Here is a 24,770-nt window from a genome sequence, read left to right on the forward strand (position 1 = left end):
CACTCACCCCATTGTATTTGAAAGTTCCACACAACTCCAGAAAATTAGACAAATGGGTGTGAGGATCTTCAGAAGGCAACCCATTAAATTGAACAGAGGATTCCACCATTTGTAAAATGGCTGGCTTGATCTCAAAGTTGTTAGCCTCTACAACTGGTGGGCGTATACTGTTTTGTACTCCCGTCAGAGTGGGCAGTACATAGTCTCTTAGGCTCCTCTCAGCATTGTTCTGAGCCTGACCCCCTTGTGCAATTCCAGGAATTAAAACATTCCTGCCATCCCCATCATTCTGTGCCATCTTCACAGACTTCTGGGCTTCCCTCTTGTTCTTTCTGTTTTGCTTGCAAGACTTTTCAATCTCAGGATTCAAAGGAACAAGACTGTCTGCTCCTCTTCTACTACGCATATAACACAATTAACCTGAGATAGAAAAATTAAGCAACTAAACAGATTAGAAACAAGAGAAATTAAAATCAAATTAGAATAAAAATTAATCAGACTGATATTGATAATTCATTTCAGTCCCCGACAACAGCGCCAAAAACTTGTTGCGAAATTTATATGCTATGCAAGTGCACACAGTCGCAATTTGTAATAATATGGTAAGAAACCAAGTATCGTCCTCAAGGACTGAATTCTCAATTACCAGTCAATTAATTTCTCTTTCTATTTGATCAATTAAAATTCTTGATCATTATAGACATAGCCAAAGAAACTATAATATTCAGAAGCAATAATTAAAAATTAAACAAATAACAAATAATAGCAAAACCTTGGATTGAATTCACTGTAAAACAAATAAGAATCCTAATCTTCTCTACTATCCACTCTATTAATCTTTAATGCAATTACTACTGAAACTCTTCTTCACTGAAATGATAGGTTTGGAAAAGTGTTAACTATTCGAGTTAAGAAATAGAAAACTCGACCTAGTGTGAATTCCCTATATTTCTATGGTAAATTCAAACAATAGGAAGCAGTGAATACAACCTTCAATCACATAAACCAATTTGATACTCTCGTTCTAAATTGGAGTCTATGTCTATTCAATTTTAGCATTTTCAAATCTCACTTTTCAGATTTTGATTCAAATTCGTGAATCATATGTAAAAGATGCGCAGTCAAATACATACACAATAAACACAAATTGAATAGATTTCAGAATGAAGAGGAAATGGATAAATGCATTAAATCATAATAGAGTTTCAAGAGAGTCAATTAGAAAACCTAAATAGAAATTTAGTTCATGAACATGACTAAATCAAACATAAACATGAAATCAAACGATAAAGAAGAAAAAGAACTCTGAGTTTTCTTGTTGTTTCTTCTCTAGCCTCCTTGCTTAATGTGAAAATCGCGTCACTAGCGCTGTAGCGCTACTTCTGGAGCACTGTAGTGCTTTTAACAGTGGAAAAATGCCTCAAAATATGGTGCACTAGCGCTGTAGCGCTCTTATTATGGCGCTGTAGCGCTAAAGTCTGAATAGAACGAAACTCGTTTCGAACAGCCTGCAGCGTCAGCTCATCGCATTTTGATCATAACTCCTTGGATATAACTCCGAATAGAATAATTAAAAAAGCTATGGAAATCGAAGAGAAATATCTACAACTTCTATTTCTAGAAGTGTTTCCAGAAAGTGAATAAATCATGGTCAAAATGCGGCTTGAAGTCTCAGACTTGCGTTATAGAGCATAAACGACTTGTGTTGAGCATCTTCAATGTAGTATTTTCCACACATAATGTCTTGAAACTCCACAATCAACACAAAATCCATCTTATTTATCATATTTAACATGTTTATTCTCATTTCACTCCATATTATGTACTTGACCATTAAAGCCTGAAACAAGAAGAAAACAAGCATAAATCTACGCTAAACAATCCTAAATAACTAAAAACATAACATAAAACAATCTCTAAAACAAACCTAAAATGAACCTAACAACTTTAAGTAGAGGAATCGTCTTATTTCGCAATACTTTATCTTTCCGATCCAGGATCTGAACTGGTTGCTCCTCATCAGCCAAATCTGCCTGTAACTCGAAATCTTCATACCTCAACACATGAGTCACATCTGAGACATACTTCCGAAGCATAGAGACATGAAACACGTCATGAACTCCAGACAACGATGGTGGCATGGCTAATCTGTAAGCCACCTGACCAACCCTTTCCAAAATCTTGAATGGTCCAATGAATCTAGGGCTTAGCTTGCCCTTCTTTCCAAACCTCCTCACCCCTCGCAATGGTCACTACAAGAAAAAAATGCTTTTAATAACACCAAAAATGTGTTATCAAAACATACCATAACACTTTTTGATGTGTTAAGACCGACTATGTTATCGTAGGTCAGGGTACTTTACGTAACACTTTATCAGTGTTATACAGATGTGTTATTATACTGTCAACGATAACACACTTTCTGTGTTATTTTAATATATAGATAAGTGTTTAATTATGTTATTTATAGTCGATTATATAACACATTTCAATACTTATAAATTTGTGCTATACTACACTTTAGTATAACACTTTTTTTTGTGTTATACTACACTTTAGTATAACACTTTTTTTGTGTTATACTACACTTTAGTATAACACATTATTTGTGTTATATAATGAAGTTTGCATAACACAATTCTTTGCATAAAAAGTGTTATTGTAATAGATATTATAACACAATTTTCGAATTATTATTATATTTAGATATGTTTAAATTCTCATTATATATTTTATTTATATAACACTAATTTATTCTATTATATTTTAATTTTTTTTATATATAATTAAAATTAGCTTTCTAATATATACTAGTATCATCAAATGAACTTGATTTTCAAATAACAAAAAGTAAGAACATTCAACATTGTATTAACAATCCACAAATTAGTTTAAAACATTCAACACTGTCATCAACAACAAAATGTTCTTTAAGTATTCAAAGAGTCTTAAATATTCAACATAGTTAAAAGTTACTACTTTCAACACAAAGAAATAAATAAAGTTACTACTTTCAAGGAGTCTTAAGTATCATTTTCTACTTCGCTTGTCACATCTGCAAAATAAACAAAGAAATATTTTATGGTTATTATCTACCATCACAAATTACTTCAAGAAAAATGCTATGGAAATTATATCCAAGAAAGGACACCACATACAAAATAATGAATTCACAACTACACCAAAGCAAACAAAAACCATTCTACTTCAAAACTACTCGGGAATGAGCCTTTTACTTAAGAGTGTCAAAAACCATAATTTCCAAGTCTCCACATAAGATATAACGGAAATACTAGCAGTTTTTTCTTTTTTGGTTTCATCAGGTTATGACAGGTGGACAAAAGAAACAATTAACTGAAGTCGCACAGAATAGATTAGCATTTGCTAGTTTGGTAAAGTTGAGTTCTTTTCACCATTGTCAAATCTACCAATAAAGCTAAGATCAAAAGATTTATACAATTCTAACTAACATAGCTAAAAGTCAATAGTTCTATTGTTACAGTCACAATATATTCATTAGCAAAGCAACCATAAGCTTCTGATGAATGTTAATTAAGAAGTTCAAAAGAACCATCACGAACTTCATCATATGCCATACAACCTTTAATGCATATACAACTCCAAAAGAAAACAAAGCAGAAACTGGAGAAAAACAGTTCCTCTACTTTCACATCTCTTAAATTTCTTTCACTGTATTGATGTAATCATGTGTTGATTTATTTTAAGGGTTCCTTAGGAAGCTATTGCCTATTATGATAAATATTAAAAGCCAGTAGCATGAAGAAGAGAAATTGCAGGATCAGAATCTTCTATCGACCCTAATTTTTTATGTTTTCTCCTTAAGGAATCAACTTTTCAGATGATGCCAATACCTCATAAAGCTTAAACTAGTACTTAATATATGAAGATAGGATCTTTCTCCTCTATGATCATCGCTCTCAGGCTCAACTGTGCCAGAAACAACTTCTGTTTCTTTAAAATATGAAAATGACCATTATATATATGAAATTGCATAGCTAACTATAGCATTATATATATATATTATATGATAGGGAGCATATGAGTTAATGCAGAATTAAAAGAAGTCAAAGAATTAGAAGAGAGGAGGAAGACACTTGATGCTCTGGCAAAAACAACAATTACTTACTCCTATTGCCACTACTAATAAACTTATGTGTGAGATATGAATATGAGAGAAGGCATAGCTCCATACCTAGGGAATCTGTAGAGTGCTAGAGGTGTTGTTGCCGGAAGTCTTAACTTTAAAGTGAATAACAAGATTACTGCAGTAGATTGTTCCTGCTGAGTTTTATATGTCTTTTTCTTTCTGATTCTTTAATCCCTGAAAGTGAATAAGAATGACCATAACCAATTAACCAACCAAATCAGAATGCATATGAGACAAAAAAACACAGAAGAAAATCTTACTATCAATCAATATCAGCTTTACCATTCTTAGTAATAGAATAGGAAACAGACATATCATGTTTTGACCCAATAAAGCTCCATGACTTAATCGATTTTTAATAAACACATCTTCTCACCAATTTCCAAAAATAAACTACCACTAACTATTATTATTTCACTTATGCCAAATACATAAACCATCAAAAGGAGCATGTGCACAAACCAGTACAGTTAACAAATTCTTTAGGGAAAATAAAATAAAATAGAGAAGATGACATCTTGAATACATCTTTTCCCCTACATTGTTTCACTTTCAAAAAAGAGAAATCAACAAAATAATCAATAAATGACCCTGAAAGACAATCATTATGCAGGCAATACATCCTATGATCCAAATATATATTGCAGGAGTGTACTGAAGACAAAAAGTAGAGGTCTTAGACTCTTAGTATTAGAAAAAAGTACTAAGCAACCATATACTTGATATTTTTTTTTGAAATCTGAACACTGAAAAATGATCTTCATTATGAACAATCATTATTCAAGACAATAATCAGAAAACAAACCAGCAAAATAAAAAAACAGGAAGCAAACAAATTATGTAGTCTGAGAGCATAGCATTAACTAAAATAACTGTACAACCTGAAAACCAAACATGTACTAGATCAGAAAACAGGAAAACCCTCCATAACAACCTAGAAATGTTGAAGGGACGGCCAGTTGAGTAAAAAGTATGGGAAGAAATGATTGGGAACTTCTTGGCTTCATACCAATTAGACCAATAAGCAATGGGATTAACTTTGCCAAAATGAAACAAAAACAGATGCAGTGTCATCTGTTCTTGGCTGCTTTAACAAAATACTGAATGGTATGACATGCAATTCAAGAAACATAACCATCATTTTTTTAGACACAAATTCATTATTTGTCACCTAAAAAAAAGGCACCAATCCAACAAGGGTTTTAAAAGAAAACAAGAGCAAAATATTTTCAATGAGTAGTAACAACCTGTGATGCTAAACAGAATTTCTTGGTATGTTGTGCGAACAATACGTATAGAGTCTATAGACCTTGTTCATACTACTTACACTTTTTCATAAACATTTTTTGGTGGTGATATGGTTCTCTCTCTATTAACATCTTATAAAATACATTGAGGCAAAGTCACAACTGATATTTATTCTTGGTTTTAGGAGCCATAAATGTGCATTGGCTAGTAATGATTAGAATCAATATCAACAAGTTCCTGAATAATAAAGCCACTACTTAAATTGCTTTCTCTAAAATAAGATAGAGGTCGTGAACAGTTATAACTGCAAATCTAAGTAAATCATGCCTAACAAATGAACAAACTTCTGAACGCTTGTGCATGCCTATATGATTTGAATGACCAATGTATGAATAATCAATACAATTTAAACAAGAAAATACAAACAACAATAACTACCAGATAATCACTAGTGTTTTTATTAATTATACCATGAGTTTGATTAAGACTATTCAAGTGTGGATTTTTTCTAAGAACTTGCTTGTTATTATAATGATTAACCATTATGTGAAAAAAGATAGATATTACATGGGCAATGATAATGATAATTCATAGTCATACATTATTGAGTCCTTGATATGTGCCTCTACATTAATTTCACCTCATTTTGTAACTTTTTCCACATACCCTTTTCATATAAAGCTAAATTATAAATCAAACTAGCTTTTTTTTTTATCAATAGCTTCATATATATGCTTTATCAAAGAAAGAAAGTTTTTTTTATGATAATTATGAGAATTCCTTGTCTTATAATTGACCTTTAGGATATGAAGAGGATAAGTCAATTTCCAATAAAGTTTTAATAATAGTATGTACAGTATCTATCTATGTAAATAAATCTTGATTGAGTCTAGGAAGCAAACACTTGAAAAAGGGATTACTTTGAGCCAAGATTAGTAGAGGTACAATACTAATTTTACCACATTTCTGGAATCTATACTATGCTAGGGAAAATCTATCTACACTATCACTAAATTACATGTAGAACATGAACACAAAATTTCGTTTATTCTCTTAGCCAACTATTGGTGTTTTCCATCCAAAGTGAAAAGCTAATTAATATCGACAGAGGAATATGAAATAAAAACATGAAGAGAAATAAATAATAAAATCCACACATATTAGATCCTTCAAATATTGTATAATATTTAAAAAAAAAATGCTAGAAGTGTCAAACAAGGTTGATGAATGGCAGAGATGAGTCAAATAAGGTGAGATTTACAATAGAGCCTCTGAATACTATTCCAATGAATGGCAGAGATGAGCCCAAGACTCAAATAAGTCCATTTCATCAAATGTTAGCAATAATGAAGATAAAATTTAAGAATGTTTTACTTCCGATTTTTTCTCATTTTTCAATTCGAAGGAAAATTACAGTGATTCCCAATAGTGTTATTTGATTCATAAAACGTTAATTTTGCTAATGTAACACGTATGCAGACAACCCATCAACTAAACTATTTAGGCTCCTACTTGACAAATACATATAATTTTCAAAAGATTAGATGTAGAACCCACCTTGAATTTTAGATGGTATGTACTCCTCTGATAAGAAGGATAATGCACGCACAGATAATGCTTCTATCTCAAACTTCACTCCTCTTTGCGGCATCACCTCTAGCTCCAGTCTTTCAAGTTAAAAGAAACTATTGTACATTATAACAATCTTAGCTAGCTAAGAAAGGTTCGCATCAGAAAGCACAGAGAGTTTTACCTCCATTGCGGCACCTCTCTTCGTAGGTAGCATCTGTGTAACACGGCTTCAGTTTTCCTTTTGTCTGAAAATGACATAACTCATCGGTTAAGATCACAACTGGAAGAAAGGCATTCATGAAAGACCATTGCATTCTCACCTTCTACTGTCAAAGGAAGAAAACATTTGCCAATCGTTGGAACACTAGGCCAAAATCAAACAATACATGCTTAGTTGATAAAAATGCATCTAGTAATCCAAGCAACATGAATGGCCAAAGGTACCTAATTCTTTCTCCACAATAAGAATGTATTGGGCAACACTAACTACATCTGCAAGATAGAGTAAAGGAAAATTTTATCTATTTGAGCAAATTTATCATAAGATACATCCAAGAATTAAGAGTTTACACTGACAAAGAAAACATTGTCAAATAGAGCTTCTAAGTATTAAGCTAAGTTATTATCTAAATTATGTTTCTCAAGGGTCTGGATACCTTTAACTTCTTTAACGCGAACAAGAATTGGGTGAGCCTGTAAGTAAACCAAAGGCAGAGATAGAACACAAATACAGAGGAAGGAAGAAGATACATTCCAGAGCAAACATATATATGTATATATTATAAATAAAATATATTTTTATCCTCCATTCTTACAGTGCTTGGCCTATTTATGCAATCAAGTATTTTTTGAGATTCTGAGAATCTAAGCCATCCCATCACCAACCTAGAACAAGAATGAGAGCTAGTTAAAGATTGATGGGTAAGTACACCTAATGGATGCCTATAGTGATAACAAATTAACTGTGGAAAACATTAGATATATGGTAACAATCTGGGGGTTGGGTGGGGGTTAATGTAATGAGTAAAATTATTATTCATGCGATCTTGAGTTTGACAATTATTTAGTTCATCTAATTCTCTTTAAAGACTTATTACAAATAGTTTCAGGGTTTAATCTAATATTTTGTATCCATTCATGATAAGCACCCAATTAATGAATAAACTACATTTATACACAGCAAAAAAAAAAGGAAAAAGACTCATATCTGGAACAACAATCTGAGCATCAGAGTTCTCAATTAGTGGGGCATTAGATGAAAAGCTTCAATTTCCAGCGCTGGCAATGAACTGTGGCTGCTCAGAATTCAAACTTGTCACTGACATTTTCCCTTTTTCTCAACTTTACTTGCACTTACAAGGCTGGAACTGTCAGAAGGAAATGAAAACTAATCAAAACTCCATTTTTATGTGATATAAATTACAACGCAAGAATTAATAAGACAGAAATCAGGAAAAATACAGATGAGTCTGTTGGGGGAACAACAAACTCCATTGATCCACTGCAAACAATTCATCATACAAAAATGCCAATCATGATATGATAAATATCCTAAAATTTCATTGACAATGTATGATACCTCAATATGTGCTACAGGCACGTCATTGAGAAAAAAGAGGACCCTAGAACATGGTTTGCTATTTTGTGTAAATAACAGTAATACTAATGCAATGGTTTTTTTATGATGCTATATAAAATGCTGATAGAAACTCAAACTAAAAAAAAGAAGAGCAAAACATATAATAGAACAAAAATAATAACCATAAAACAAAGGCAATCAGATAAATAACCAAGAAACCAAACCCCAAAAAAGAACCCTTGGATCCAATATTGTGGTTCAGCTACCACAATTCCACACATAACAAATGTACAAATTACATTAGTAAAAAAAATAGAAAATTATGCAGAACATAAAAGGAGAAATCAAGGGTTAGCTACATAACAGAAAGTTAAAGTACAATGCAATATAGTAGTTGTGGCAACCATGAGCAATTGTTATATGTTATTTAATATACGTCAAAGATAAATAGATAAACAAGAAAATATATATAAATATAACCCATTAATTTTTGGAGTTGATATAACATATATTTTCAAAGCTATTTTTGAAAGAAATGTGAATCTGGGTCACTAATGCAAAACAATAATACAACTAACAACCAAATAAAATGAACAAGAAAGAAACATGACTCAATCCAAACAAACCATGATATCATATATGGCATGGGGAAGAATATACATAACCCTATAAAAGACACTACAACCAATTCAACAAACCCCAAATTTGAGACTAAGTGGCATGGCAAAGAAGATGCAGAAAGGTCATGTATACACCAAAAATGAGTATACACCAAAAATGAGTATTAGTTGACTTGGAATAATTACCAGCCAAACTAAAAGCTAACACAAAGAAGAAGAAAACAATGGTTGAAATACTCCTAAAGAGATGGGATAACAACAAGCTAATAACAAGATATAATACAGATTCTTTATGAAATAAAAACCATAAATGTATAATATGGAGAGAAAAGTAAATGACGATAGTCGATTTATTTATTTTTATAATGGGAACCAAAAACACGCATGCAAGTGAAAAAGTTTGGTAGAACAAACCAAAAAGAAAAAAACAAAAATAAATTAGATGGATATGCAAATATGCATTGATCTTCAAGGACAAGATTATAAATGTCGACACAGAGAGTACTAAGTAGAAAACTACGCACTATACACATATCTCTCTCGATAAATATATACATTTATACATATATATATATATATATTGTAAGAAATGTGAACTTTAATAAACTAATGAATGGGAATAGTTATATAAACCAATATAAAAAAAAAGTAAAATCTATAAAGAGGATAAATTTGGTGTAGGCATAGAGACGGATAAGAATTTGTCTGTATGTGTTCTCTTGTACAGATATAAAGAAGAGCTCAAGAATTATCATAAAAAGACAAATGAATTTCTTATAAATACTGTCAACCTTGAGAAATCTACATTGGAAACAACGAATGTTTTATAAAATCTTTACACAGAAAAAACTTGCTTAGCAAAACAATACTGCCATGGAAGTGATAAAATCTGACATATACATATTAAGTGATTATTATATATATTGCCTAGTGTTCTAAGGGAAGAGATATAAAAAAAAAGTTGATTATAAACAAGAGATGCAAGAGAGTATCTTTAATAAAAAGAGAAAATTGTATAGAAAGTAATAACAGGATATGTAACTGCAATTATACTAATTTTACCAGTTTATTCTAACCTTTTCATAGCCATTAAATTAGACACATCAGAGAACAGTTTATTCTAATTTTACCACTTTCTATACCGCATTAAATTAGACACATCAGCTTTAGCTTAGTTTGAGAGCATTCTACTCTCTACCAACAAGAAACCCAAGGCCATTGACTTTTGGAAGCATTTAATCGGCTACAGCAATAATTTGACCAACAATTAACCAAATGAGCAGAGAATTTACTTTTTGTAAGAAACAGAAAATTGTTGGAAAGAGAGACAATAAGCAAAGCTGTAATTTATATAAACACAAGCAAAACAAACTCACCGCAAGGTGGTATCAAAATGGATCGATCCAACGTCCCAGTTAAAATGGCACACATCAAGTCTATTTCCTTCACACTAGATACTTTGAGTTTATTGAAGCAATCAAATTTGTAGGGTGACCCTCCAGGGATGACACAAACAACATAATTGTTCTCTTCATGCTTCGATTCCTGAAAAAATTCATTCAAAATGTTTCAGATACTTCTGAAAGATGGGATAAGTTTGAACAATGCGAAGCATACAACCCTACTTTCTAGAAAGCAGACCCCAAATAAAAGAATTCCCACAAGTTTTTATTTATTTTAATAAAAATAGGATAAAAATACTTTTAAAAAAAATCAACAACAACAATTAACATATGAAGCAAAATAGGATGCCTGAAACTAAACCCTTCAATGGAAAGAATCTTTGCTCCAGTTAGTTCTAAGAGGGACCGCAACTGATTCCGGTATTTATACTGTATTTGTAAGCAAGAACAAACCAAACAATTGAAATTAGATTGTAGTGATTGTGTAGTTTACACAGGAATATACATCTTGAAGCTTTTAATCACATCCCGCCCTAAAATTTAAAAATTATTATGATTGTAGTTGACCCTCCTGCCTGTATGATTTGAGTGGATTGTTGTAATAGCCATACTCAACTATCAACACAAAAGTTATAATGTATGAACATTATATATATATATAGTCTTCTTAGAGATTAAAGGGAGAGCCAAAAGTTTACACTGTTTATCGAGTCCAACACAAACGTGTATCCTTCCATACAATTTTCACGAGTTCCCTGGTCTGCAAGTTTGACTGATACACCTTCCGTAGAGAGAGTTGGAGTATGGCTGATAAAGACCCGAAGTGATACTTTGATTAGAGTGATCATTGCAAATCTACACAGAATAGTCAATATCTATAATAAAAACTTACTTGCTGCAGCTAGGGATTTCATTACAAATCTTTTCTTCTGCAACTCTCTACAGAAAAATCAATACAAAAATAAGAAAAAGTTAAATAAACTATAGTAACATTTTTTAATGTACTTATAAATTTATGTAATCAAATAACATTTCACACTGAATATAAAAAAAATATTTGTTTACCTCTGTTGACCCTAGATTTGGGCAACTGACACGGAGTCACAATTTGCTTGACGTGTAAGAATGCATTGAAGAGAACATAATGACGAAAAGAATAAGAACACAAGAGTTTATAGTGGTTCGGCCCCAGGATTTGGTAATGACCTACGTCCACTTGAATTGTTATTAGATTGAGATTCAAAGGAGTGATCAAAGAACTCGGGTTCAATGAGTTTCACTAGCCTCTGAAGAACAAATACAATATAGTTTCTAGTCACAAACGATTTAGAAGTCTGAAAAGAGAAAATAGAGCCTGATCCCCTTCCCTGAGTCCTCTCCTTCTATTTATAAGCTCAGGGAAGGGTTACATTGATTTGTTACAGATATTATTTCCTAAATAATCAGATACTCAGGAAATCATGGGAGAGAATCTCAGATTCTACCATAACTGCCCAAGATCTTTTCCGCGTATAAAGTGCATACGACCAGGCTGGTCGTATCTAAAATTGATCGCCTGATACAGGGTGCTTTCCTGGTCGATAGTCGAGCATGCATTCTTCCAGGTGTCAGCCATGTGTAATTAATGCTTGCCACGTCATTCGCTTATGATTTTTTTTGGATAACATTTGCCCCCCAAGTTTGTTTGTTGCGACTAGTAACGAAGAAACTTAAGGGAACAACTGTTCATACCCCCACGATGTTTGTAAGAACCCCCGTGCGTTCTTGTAAACCGTGACATAATTATGTCTAATCAAGCCTTTCCAGTTTCCAAAAAAGGTAATTTTGACGGCTTGTCCACTTCCCCACGTCTCGAAAATGAGAAACGATGATTACTGCCTTTTGGCTGTCCCTTTACTTTTTATAAGTAGATCTTCCTTCTTCTTCAAGAAAATTTTTTATTCATCAACTTTGCTAAAGTCTTCAAGAAGTGTTCAGAGCTCCGAAAACCAGTCCGACGTTGTGTTGCAGGTCTTCTGATTCAAGTTTTTACCTTCCTCCGAATCATCTTCTCGCCCAGGTAAGAACTCTGTTCCTTTTTGATCTATACTACACCATGCATGCTATTTTTCTACTCTGATGTGCTGCGTTCTTGAATAGGGTTTTTGATAGGACACACCCGATATTCTGTTAAAGTGCGTCTTTACACCTGGTATGGGTCTGTTTAGGATTTTGATAGGTAGAGTTTCTGATTTGGGACGTTAGGCTGTTGAAAGTTTCAACCTTTAGGCTAGACGAAAGAAAAACTAAAATTTTTCCGCCCTTTAGGAGTTGAAATTATTATTTTTTTTTTAGAAAATGTCTTTCTTTCCTTTTCTGATTCGATTTATCCACGTTGAAGTCAGCGTAGGATTAGGATGCTGCTGGCTACTTAGGCACAAGCAATGTTATCCCAGCCTCCCCGTACTACTTCGCGGATTGTCTGATCTCCTCCATTGTCTGTTTGTAGTTCATATGCAAGACCCTTGGGACCTATCGAAGACGAAATCCTAGCCCAGCTGCTCGAAGGCGAAGAGAATCCATCCACATTGATTCCAGAAATCCCGTTTTCACTGCCTAAACCAAATCCTCAACCAGCTCCTGCCCAAAGAATGGCCAGAACAAAAACCAAGGCCAGAAAAAGACTCGACCCTCCTCAAAGTCAGCCTCCTGCTGACGCCCCCTCAACCAGTGGTCGAGGAGAATTTCCTCCTGAGACCGAAGTTCAGGCACGTGCCCGACCTCGCCATGCCAACCAGACGGCTGTCGAGTGGCACGTGGTAGCTCCGAGCACGATGACCATTCGAATGGTCTCCAATTATTTAACTAAGTAAAATCTGACGGGGGTGACCCTAGTCAGACCTACTGTCGACCAGCGAGCCAACCTTCCGGGTGGGGCTTATAGCGCTTGGTCGAGATACCGCCTTGAGGCAGGTGCCACCCTACCTTTGGATTCATTTTTTCAAGGGGTGGTTAATTACTTCGGGGTGGCCCCTTTCCAGATTACCCCAAACGGATACAGGATGCTGACTGCGCTTTACATCCTTTACAAAATCTAGAAATGGCCAGCCCCCTCCCCTCACGAGGTCAATTATTTATTTGACCTTTAATCCAACCCTAACCAAGATGGTACGGGGTTTTTTCATTTTTTCCATCAAGAGACCGAACACACCTTCCTGTCCGAGACCACCCATATCTCTAATGCAGGGAAGTATCACTTGGAGTACTTCCCCACACCTGATATTGCTGCGGACAACTTGGTGTTCACCCGAGGAGGTAAGGAAAATAACGAGCCTTAAACCAGTAGTTCCTTCCCTTTAACTTTTTCTTGTCGTAACATTCTACTGTTCCACTGTATTCCAGGTCCATGGTTGCGCCTGACCCCCACTCCAGGAATGGAGTCGAGGGCAGCACTCTTAGCGAGTATGTCCAATGCTGCTAAGAGTGTAAAAAATTTGATCACTGAGGCTAACCTTAGGTTGGTTGGCCTTAAGGGCTCTCCACCTACGACCAATGAACCTGCGGCGGGTGGTGTTCATGCTGGGGGGCACGAGCAGGGTCCCGAGCAGCAGCCTCAGTCACCCCCTAGGAGGAGGCCAACTCGGGTTACTATCAGGGAGCCTTCTGCTACCCATCGAGCAGCAGAACCGTCGGTCCCCAAGGGCAAGGGGAAAAAAAAGGCTACTGAGCCTGCCGAATAGTCTGACGACTCGTCGGATGTACACGGTACACAATTCTCGTTTTTAAATAACTTGCCCATTCCCGTCCATCTATTTGATGAGGACGGAAACTTTAGGAACGCTCCTTCTTTAAATTCAGATTTCTTCCAGGAACTAGGTAGTTCTGTAGATAATGTTACGACCAGTAGGCATAGCTCGGGTACCTTACTTTTGCAACTCTTACACTCTAACTTCTGTTTCATTGCGATCCTTTAAACTTATTGTTTGAATGTTATCATTTGCGCAGGCATGAATTCAGGGGACTTCTTTGCACACTATCAAGCTGCTGCCGAAGCTTCTGTCCCGAAAGACAGTAAAAGGGTCCGAGGGGAAAGTAGCAAGACCCCAGCGAAGAAAGCCCGAACAGAAAATTCTTCCATAGACGCTCCCTCCAAAGAGAACTTAACACATCCGCCTGCTCCCGAGCAGCAAACTCCCTCTCCTGCTGATCCTCGGTCCTCCTCGAAGGCCGTAGACAAAGAGGCCATGGATCACTTGTCCGAAGGCTCCCTGCCCAGCCATGTAGTTGGCATGGCAATGGAGAGGATATATCGGCTCTCCAAGCATAAGCGCTCCTAGGTCGCCATCAATGACACTGCGACAATGGATATCCACGACATCATCAACAGAGGGTTGAACGAGATAGCCAGTGTAAGTTGTTTCCTGTTGCTTTGTCTTTTACGCTAAACTTCCTTACTTAACCCATTTCTCCTTCAGGGGTTTTTATCCTTGACTGCTAGCTGGCGCCGAGCTGGGGCAATGGTCTCTCGAGAGAAGAACTTTGACTCCAGGCTTGCCCAGGCTAAGCAAGTGCTTGAGGATGAGAAAGCCAGGCTGCTCGAGGAAAACAACAAGCTGCTTGTGGAGAACAAGGAGTTGTCTAAGCTGAACGAGCAGTTATGCGAGGACCAATCCACTCTCACTCGAGAGCTTCAGGAGAGTCAAGATGCCCGTGAAAAAGCCAATGAGGAGCGGAAAAAATGGAGGGAGAGTGCTGTCCTCAATACCCGAGAGTGTAAGCAGTTGAATCTTGATCTGACCGCCAGCAGAGATGAAGTGATGAGGCTTGGGAAGCGGGTCAAGGAACTTAAGGAACGCATTCAAGAGCTCGAGGAGGACAGTGCCAGAAGTCTGGAGAAGTATAAGGAAGCCACCTTCCTAAGCTTTTATGATTTCTAGAAACATAACCAGGGGGCCAACATCGACTACTTAGTTGAGAACTTGCAACAGTCGCTAATGGCGGAATGCACTGCTCGGTTTGAGGCGGAAAAGAAGGCCAAGGCCCAGACCCCTGCTGCTGGTGCCAAAGATTACCCTCCAGCTGACAAGAATGCTCCTACTCCGAAATAACTTATATTTTTATCTTTCACAATTTTTGCGGCCCACAGGCCTTTCTGTAAAGACAATTTCCTTTTATTGCTGCATGGGCAGCTAATTTTACTTATGTTTGAAAAATTACATCTGAGCAGTACTGCTCGCGATGTAAGGATTTTCCTTTTAATTTCATATTTACATCCGAGCACTAATGCTCATGGTGTAAATGGTTGCCTTAATGATATTATAATATTTCTATTATAATACCTGTTCGCATGACCGAACTTAGCATAGTACTTTGGTTTGATTTAACAAAATCATAAATTTTGAAAAAAACTCTAAGTATTGTAGCATGCTTTCACTTATTTTGTTCATGTGTTTACATACCTCACGGTATGCTTTGCTATCGATGTGCCTTGTATGCCCCCCAAGTGATCGAGGAGCTTTAGGTCCTTGGTCACTTGCCTTGACCACGCTTGTTTGAACATTTCTGCTCGATATGAAATTCAATACTTGTAATACAGCAAAACAACACACGTAATGAACAAATATTTGTAAAAATGATTTCACAAAAGTTGGCAAGAATGACTGGATGTGCAGTCCCTTATATTCTCGTATTAATAATGGACTAAACATGTCTTTACGAGTGATTCTAAAAGAGAATCTTACATATACGAGCGATTAGCCATACAACGTGGCTAACCCTCTTTGCTAAACTTGTAAAAAGAAAAATTTTGTACAAGCCAGCCCTTTAAAAAGGACTGTTCACTGATAATTCTTGCGCAGGTGTTCTCCATTCCAATAACGTGGAACGAGATCTCCGTTTAGGCGTCCAAGTTTGTAGGTGCCCGGATGAAGGACTTCTTCGATTTGGTACGGTCCTTCCCAGTTTGGTCCGAGTACTCCAGCAGTGGGGTCGCGGGTATTAAGAAAACTCGTCGTAGCACCAAATCACCAACGTTGAATTTTCTTTCCTTAACTTTTGAGTTAAAGTACCGGGCGACTTTTTGTTGGTATGTAGCAACTCAGAGTTGGGCTTTCTCCCGTGTCTCATCAATAGAGTCTAGGGACTCCATCATCAGTTGGTTGTTCTGGTCCTGGTCGTATGTTATGCGTCGATGTGAGGGGGGATCTAGCTCGACAGGTAACATAGCCTCATATCCGTAGGCTAAGGAAAATGCGGTATGACCCATCGCTGTTCGGTGAGATGTTCTATACGACCAGAGGACTTCAGGCAGCTGTTCCGGCCATGCTCCTTTGGCGTCTTCGAGTCTCTTCTTTAGTGTATCCTTAAGAGTTTTATTCACGGCCTCGACCTGCCCGTTTTCTTGGGGATGCGCAACTGAAGAGAAGCTTTTAATAATTCCGTGTCTTTTGCAGAAGTCGGTAAATAAATCGCTGTCAAATTGGGTTCCGTTGTCTGAAACTATCTTTCTGGGCAAACCATATCGACAAACAATGTTCTTGATGACAAAGTCAAGAACTTTTTTGGTCGTTATGCTAGCGAGTGGTTCAGCTTCGGCCCATTTGGTGAAGTAATCAACTGCCACGACTGCGTACTTTACTCTGCCTTTTCCCGTTGGCAGGGATCCAATCAAATCTATGCCCCAAACAGCAAAAGGCCACGGACTCTGCATTTGTTTCAACTCGTTTGGAGCGGCTCATGGAATTTTGGAGAACCTCTGACACTTATCGCATCTCCGTACAAACTCCATCGAATCCTCGTTCATGGTTGGCCAAAAGTAGCCTTGCCTCAGAACCTTTTTTGCCAAACTCTGTCCCCCAGCGTGATCCCCACAGAAGCCTTCATGCACCTCTTTCACGAGTTCCTTAGATTTTTATGGTGTAACGCATCTAAGTAGTGGCATTGAATATCCTCTTAGGTACATAACACCATCGACCAGTATATATCTAGCAGCTTGCCTCTGTAGAGTTCTGGCTTTGTTTCTATCTGTTGGTAGCGCACCGTTTGTCAGATACTCCAAGAAAGGTGCCATCCACGTATCCTTCATTCGAATTTCCATACTGGCTTCAACTGCCTGTATGCTTGGCTTACTCAATCTTTCTACTGGTACAATATTTAAAGTGTCAGCATCTTTCGCGCTTGCGAGTTTGGCTAAGGCGTCTGCGTTTGAATTTTGATCTCGCGGAATTTGCTGGAGGGTGTACTCCGTGAACTGGGCTAGCAGATCTTTTTTTTTATTCAAGTAGGCCACCATTTTTAAACCTCGCGCTTGATATTCTCCTAGAACTTGGTTCACGACCAGCTATGAGTCACTGTAAATATCAAGCATCTTTATGTTCATGTCTTTCGCTATTCTCAATCCAGCGAGGAGTGCTTCATATTCGGCTTCATTATTTGACGCGGCGAAGTCGAACCTAATAGCGCAGTGAAATCGATGCCCCTCCGGCGTTATCAATATCACTCCCGCTCCTGCGTGGGATTCGTTGGATGACCGATCCGTGAATAACTTCCATGAAGGAGCCTTCTCTTGAGGCTCAGGCGCACTAGGCGATTCGCCCTGCTCGCTGTTTGGGAGTTCTGTGAACACTGCAATAAGATCAGCCAATACTTGTCCCTTTACTACTGCTCGCGGTGAATAAGTTATATCGATCTACCCTAGTTCGACTGCCCATTTTAATAATCGCCCAGCCGCCTTTGGTTTTTGGAGGACTTGCCGTAGGGGCTGGTCAGTTAAAACTGTGATAGGATGGGCTTGGAAGTAAGGGCGCAACTTCCTAGAGGCCAGGATTAAGCAATATGCTAACCTTTCAATGGGTGGATATCTCAGCTCTGCCCCGATCAGCCTTTTGCTAACATAGTAAACCGCTTTCTGTACGCCTTCTTCTTCTCGCACTAGCACCGCGCTCGCAGCAACTTCTGTAATTGCCAGGTAAATAAACAAAGTTTCTCCTTCGATTGGCTTTGATAAGATGGGAGGTTGTGCCATATGAGTTTTTAAGGCCTGAAAAGCTTGCTCGTAGTCTTCTGTCCATTCAAACTTTTTATTTCCCCTAAGTAGATTAAAGAAGGGGACGCATTTGTCTGTTGACTTCGAAATAAATCTACTTAGGGCTGCGATTCTCTCGGTTAAACTTTGTACATTTTTTATCCTTTCCTGCGATTTCATGTCAATCAGGGCTTTTATCTTGTCGGGGTTGGCCTCAATTCCTCTTGAATTTACAATGAACCCCAAAAACTTCCTTGATCCAACCCCAAAGGAACATTTGAGGGGATTTAACTTCATCCGGTATTTGTTCAATACATCAAAGCACTCTTGTGAATCCTTTATATGTCCTTCTGCCTTCATAGATTTTACCAGCATGTCATCTACGTATACCTCCATGTTTACTTCGATCAGCTCTTTAAACATGTGGTTGACTAGCCGCTGGTAAGTTGCACCTGCGATTTTCAGTCCGAAGGGCATTACTCTATAAAAATATAACCCCATATCGGTCCGAAAGCTGGTGTGATCCTCGTCAGGGGGATGCATGCTGATCTGGTTGTAGCCCAAATATGCATCCATGAACGAGAGGATCTCATGTCCTGCAGTAGCATCGACCAGCTGGTCGATTCTTGGGAGTGGGAAGCAATCCTTTGGGCAGGCTTTATTAAGGTTTGCAAAATCCACGCAGGTTCGCCATTTGCCGTTAGGCTTGGGAACCAGCACTGGATTGGAGACCCATGATGGATAAAATTCCACCCTGATGAACCCACTCTCCTTTAATCTTTCAACTTCTTCTTTTAAGGCTCTCGATCTATCCTTATCGAGCAGCCTTCTTTTTTGTTGCACGGGTGGAAAAGTTTTGTCTATATTCAGGACATGGCTGATAACTGCAGGGTCTATCCCAGCCATGTCTTTGTGCGACCAGGCGAAGACTTCTTGGTTCTTCTGCAAAAGCTCTACCAGTGCATGCTTCGTGGTTGGTTCTAAGTTTTTCCTGATCTTCACGACTCTGGTCGGGTCTTTTTCGTCGAGTTGGACCTCTTCCTGGTCCTCGACGGGTCCAACGTTTTCTTCAAAATCCCCAAAGCGAGGATCTAGATCCCTGTCCTCACTTTGGGAAACACCCTATTTGGTGACTTCATTACTGGATTGGGCTTGCGTATCAAGTGCCATCTGTAACCTATCTGAGTTAGTGCTCTTTGGTGCTCCTTTTTTCGCCTTTATGATTGAGGCGTTGTAGCACTCTCTAGCTTCCCTCTGGTTTCCCAACACGCGTCCTACCCCTGCGTCTGTCGGGAACTTCATGGTCAAGTGCCACATAGAGATGATGGCCCGTAGATCAACCAGTATAGGCCTTCCAATGATGGCATTGTACGCTGAAGGACAATCAACTACTACAAAAGTAGCGAGTAATGTCCTGGTAGCAGGTGATGTGCCTGTTTTCACTGGTAGTCTGATTAATCCAGCCGGGGCGAGTCCTTCACCAGAGAAGCCGTATATCGTTTGGTTGCAAGGCTCCAAGTCCTTAACGAACAACTTCATGCGCTCCAGCGAAGACTTATACAGGATATTCATCGAACTTCCTGTATCAACCAGCACTCTTTTTACCATCATGTTGGCCATCTGGATATCCACGACCAGCGGATCAGAATGTGGGAACCGGACATGGTGGGCGTTATTGTCAGAGAAGGATATTTCGCCCTCTTCTGACCGAGCCTTTTTTGGCACGCGGTCCTCCACAGTCATCATTTCGATGTCCTGGTCATGGCGCAAGGTCCGAGCATATCGCTCCCTGGCCTTTCCACTATTTCCCGCGAGGTACGGGCCTCCACAAATGGTCAATAATGTGCCAGTCACGGGGGCTGGCTGTAAGGGTGGCGAGCGTTGGCGCGTGGACGCCTGCTCGTGGCTACCCAAAGCTTCTCGTTGGGAATTTCCCGAGGCCCGTACGTATCTTCTCAAGTGTCCTTGTCTAATAAGGAACTCAATTACGTCTTTCAGCTGGTTGCATTCGTTGGTGTCATGTCCATAGTCGTTATGGTAACGACATAACTTGGTAATGTCTCTCTTCGAAATATCCTTTCGGATGGGGCCAAGTTTCTTATATGGCACACTACACCTTGTGGCCTGATAAACCTCTCCTCGAGACTCAACAAGGGCAGTGTAGTTAGTGAACCAAGGTTCATAACGGTTACCCTTCGCTCGTTTATTGTCAGAGGTGGAAGGCTCGTTATACGACCGTTTTCCACCATTCTTGCCATTGCCACTGCCGTTCCCATTGCCTTTACCGTTGCCGTTAGGTTTGGACCCATTGGCGGCTTTGGCGGGCTCGGCTGCTTTCTTATCCTTGCCGGAAGGCTTTCCATCGTCGGCAATGGCATCTTCGAGCTTGATGTAACGATCAGCCCGGTCCAAGAATTCCTGGGTAGTTCTAACTCCTTCCTTTCGGAGGCTCTTCCAGAGGGGGGAGCAACGCCTAACCCCTGCGGTTAGGCCATCATTTTGCCTTCGTCCCCCACCATTTTTGCTCCAGCTGCTGCTTGCATAAAGCGATGGATGTAGTCCTTCACTGATTCTCCATCTTGCTGGCGAATTTCCACCAGCTGGTTTGCTTCGGTCGGATGCACACGACCTGCATAGAACTGTCCGTAAAACTCCCTTACGAACATTTCCCAGGAAACTATGCTTGCAGGAGGGAACTTAAAAAACCACTCCTGCACGGCCTCAGAAAGTGTTGCAGGGAAGATCCTACACCGAGCGTCTTTGGAAACTTTCTGAATGTCCATTTGTATTTCAAACTTATTGACATGAGATACTGGGTCTCCGTACCCGTCAAAGTTTGGAATTGTAGGCATTTTGAATTTGCTTGGAGTTTCTGCATTAGCTATCCTCTGTACGAAAGGAGTGCCTTTCCTCCTATCGTGGTCGATATAAGATGTCTTTCCCCCGACCAGCTGTTGCACTGCCTGGTTGAGGGCATCTATCTGGGCCTGTACAGCAGCAGGAATCGATGTAGCCTCTGTTGCTGGGGGGACGTTCTCGCCATGCCGCTCGCGGCGGTCGTTAAGTACGTCTCTCAAATCTTCGTCTCTTCTCCGCTGGTCGCTACCCCCGAGCCGGTTGAAGACATTATTTTGTCTGGGCTGCCCCCCAGCATCCCGTCTATTGGGTTGGTCATCTTGAGGTACCTGGCTCCCGCCTCTACCTCTTTCTTCATTCCTCCTACCAGCATTTCCCTTGCCTGAGTCGGCCTCATTATACCCATGGCCATCTCTGAACCTCGATTGGCTGTGGTGGGATCGACTGTTTCCTCAATTTCCATCCCTGGCTGACACGTCCCGAGCGTTAGAGGGTGGCCTATGCTGGTCGTTGTGTCCCCATGCATTATTATGCCGTGGGGGACCCCAGACCGCAGAGCCTAACTCTGAGTTCCTCCTATTACCAGGAGGATTCTGACCTCTGTTCGGTAGGTTTGGCTCATCACCCCTATGGCGTCTAGGACTGCGAGGCTGATGCTCGGTCCTATTCTGCCTCTGATGAGGGGGATTACCACGACCAGCCTGGGATGGTGGTTGTGCTTCAGGGTCCAGCGGGACATCGTCATGGGGCGCCTGAGGCTGCTCGGGCCTTTGCGGACTCGATGGCTGGATTGGTGGGCTTGGACCTCTTTGAGGTGGCCCATTTGCAGGCTGGTCAGGCTGCGAGACAGGTGCGGCCTGATTTCTAGCCAGTTGCAAGGCTTCCTTAGGGCTGCCATGGCCTCGCTTTGGCGACGATCCATCTCTGCCTACCTTTCGCTTAATTCCGCGCGCTGCCGTTCAATCTCCTGCTGCTGCCGCGCCATAATTTCGGAGGCAGTCTCTTGACTGGCCCTTAGATTAGCCAGCTCTTCCTGCAACGCCCCCAGGGTACTCTTCAACATTGCGTCATCCATTTCTTCCTCCTCAAAGTCCAAATGTGGCTCATCCTCAGCCACGCTTGCAGGAGGAGGAGGAGGAGGTGGGTTTGATGGTGTAGCGGCGACCGCCTGTCCAACTTTCCTTGCAGTTTTCGCCATTGGTTTTCTCAACAATGATAAATCAAGCTCTCAATGAAAGCACCAGAATGTTGACCCTAGATTTGGGCAACTTACACGGAGTCACAATTTGCTTGACGTGTATGAATGCGTTGAAAAGTACGTAATGACGAAAAGAATAAGAACACAAGAGTTTATAGTGGTTCGGCCCCATGATTTGGTAATGACCTACGTCCACTTGAATTGTTATTAGATTGAGATTCAAAGGAGTGATCAAAGAACTCGGGTTCAATGAGTTTCACTAGCCTCTGAAGAACAAATACAATATAGTTTCTAGTCATAAACGATTTAGAAGTCTGAAAAGAGAAAATAGAGCCCGATCCCCTTCCCTGAGTCCTCTCCTTCTATTCATAAGCTCAGGGAAGGGTTACAGTGATTTGTTACAGATATTATTTCTTAAATAATCGAATACTCAGGAAATCATGGGAGAGAATCTCGGATTCTACCATAACTGCCCAAGATCTTTTCCGTGTATAAAGTGCATACGACCAGGCTGGTCGTATCTAAAACAGATCGCTTGATACAAGGTGCTTTCCTGGTCGATAGTCGAGCATGCATTCTTCCAGGTGTCAGCCATGTGTAATTAATGCTTGCCACGTCATTCACTTATGATTTTTTGGATAACAACCTCAACCAAGCTAATCCGAACACAAGCTTTCTTTGCCACAATAGCATCTAGTAACTCTTCTCTAAGAGGAATCAGCTCATCAACAAGTACATGGGTGCACTTTTGATGGAAATTGTAAGTAATATCAGCACCTAGGATCAAAGCAGAAGATACCAAGTAACTCTCACTTTATGTGCTAATGCCAAGCAGTAGATGGAATCAAATGGGGTATCAAGAAATATTATGTAATTTTTTTAATTACGTGTAAAAAATCAATAAAATTACTTAAAGACAGGATCCGTACTGACTTTGGATGAAGTCTGGTGACCAAAATAGAATGTGTAAAACTAGACTAACCTAATTAGTTTACTTGTAATGATAAAAATAGAATACAAAAAGTTAAGATGATAAGGTACCATCTTAATGCTTACAACCAAGTACTCCAATAGCTAATTAAATCAGAAAAACACAAGTCTTTAATAATTTAAGACTAAAACATCCAACGAACCACCCATTTATCTGTAATTCATTCTTGCCCTTTTTTTCTAGGTGATTTTCCATCCCTTCTTTTTGTGCGTATGAATTATAATTGTCAAGAGGTATAATATTGAAAAACTCAGTTCAAATGCCAACCAAATTCAGGTTTAACACAAAGTACATGCCAAGCTACTACATAAGGTTTATACTAACTCCCAAATCCCACGACTGTGTTAATATTCAATAGCAGAACCAACTACAGAGTCAATACTTGATTTGTAAAGTTAAAGGAGTTGAGGTGAGGTACTGAGGTGCATACTATTTTATTAATTTAAAGAAAGATCATATAATGAAGTTTTTCTTTATGGTATTGGGGGCTTTCTACTTTATCAATCTTTAGTTGAATTTGTTAATTGCTCTTTGTAAGCTCTAAGCATTAGGTTTCTCTTATTAGTTTAAAAATATAATCTATAGTGGCAATAATACTTTAGAGACCATTGATATCCAGCAACTGATAAATTTATTAACAGCAATATATGGACATTTTCTTTCAAAGGGAAACAAAATTTATTATAGGAAAAAAAAATCAAAGATGAAACTTTTAGCAACTAATGTACCTGGTATAAAAAAGTTGCTAGCAGTATTTATTCACTAACCTATTGATGAAAGTTTATCTTTAAGGGGTTGATTCGCTTGGTTGGACTCCAAAGAGTAGACCCAAATAATGAGTGGAACAAAAGAAAACCTGCCAATTTGTACACAAGAAATATGCACATGTAATTAAATTTGTTTGCTTGTTGATTCTGCTAAAAATACAACAGTAAATATTACTACATCTAGATTATCTAGCGGCAGCTAGGATTCAAAGAGACAATAATGTTGATAAACTCACAAGTTCCTCAAAAAACTTTCCAACTTAATCCATCCAAAAACACTTTCCTACTTGTTGCTTTTGACAGTAGCGACACTTAGAAGAGCAAAAAACAAGGGAGATAAAGAAAGAATACATGTACGTTGCATTA

At 38.7% G+C, this 24,770-nt stretch overlaps 1 long non-coding RNA gene across 2 annotated transcripts; it reads right to left on the reverse strand.

The window, feature by feature from the left end:
• Nucleotides 1-10,551: 10,551 nt before the first annotated feature.
• LOC133804181 (uncharacterized) lies at nucleotides 10,552-11,531 on the reverse strand. 2 transcript variants are annotated; one of them, XR_009878341.1, is made up of 3 exons: nucleotides 11,483-11,531; nucleotides 11,289-11,397; nucleotides 10,552-10,732 (listed from the first exon to the last, which is right to left on the reverse strand). It is a non-coding gene; the product is annotated as an uncharacterized LOC133804181 (long non-coding RNA). The 2 variants fall into 2 exon arrangements; XR_009878342.1 differs by lacking the exon at nucleotides 10,552-10,732 and adding an exon at nucleotides 10,944-11,019.
• Between the last annotated feature and the right edge of the window lie 13,239 nt (nucleotides 11,532-24,770).

This window comes from Humulus lupulus, chromosome X, assembly GCF_963169125.1.
Source record: "Humulus lupulus chromosome X, drHumLupu1.1, whole genome shotgun sequence".
In the NCBI taxonomy this organism is placed as follows: domain Eukaryota; kingdom Viridiplantae; phylum Streptophyta; class Magnoliopsida; order Rosales; family Cannabaceae; genus Humulus; species Humulus lupulus.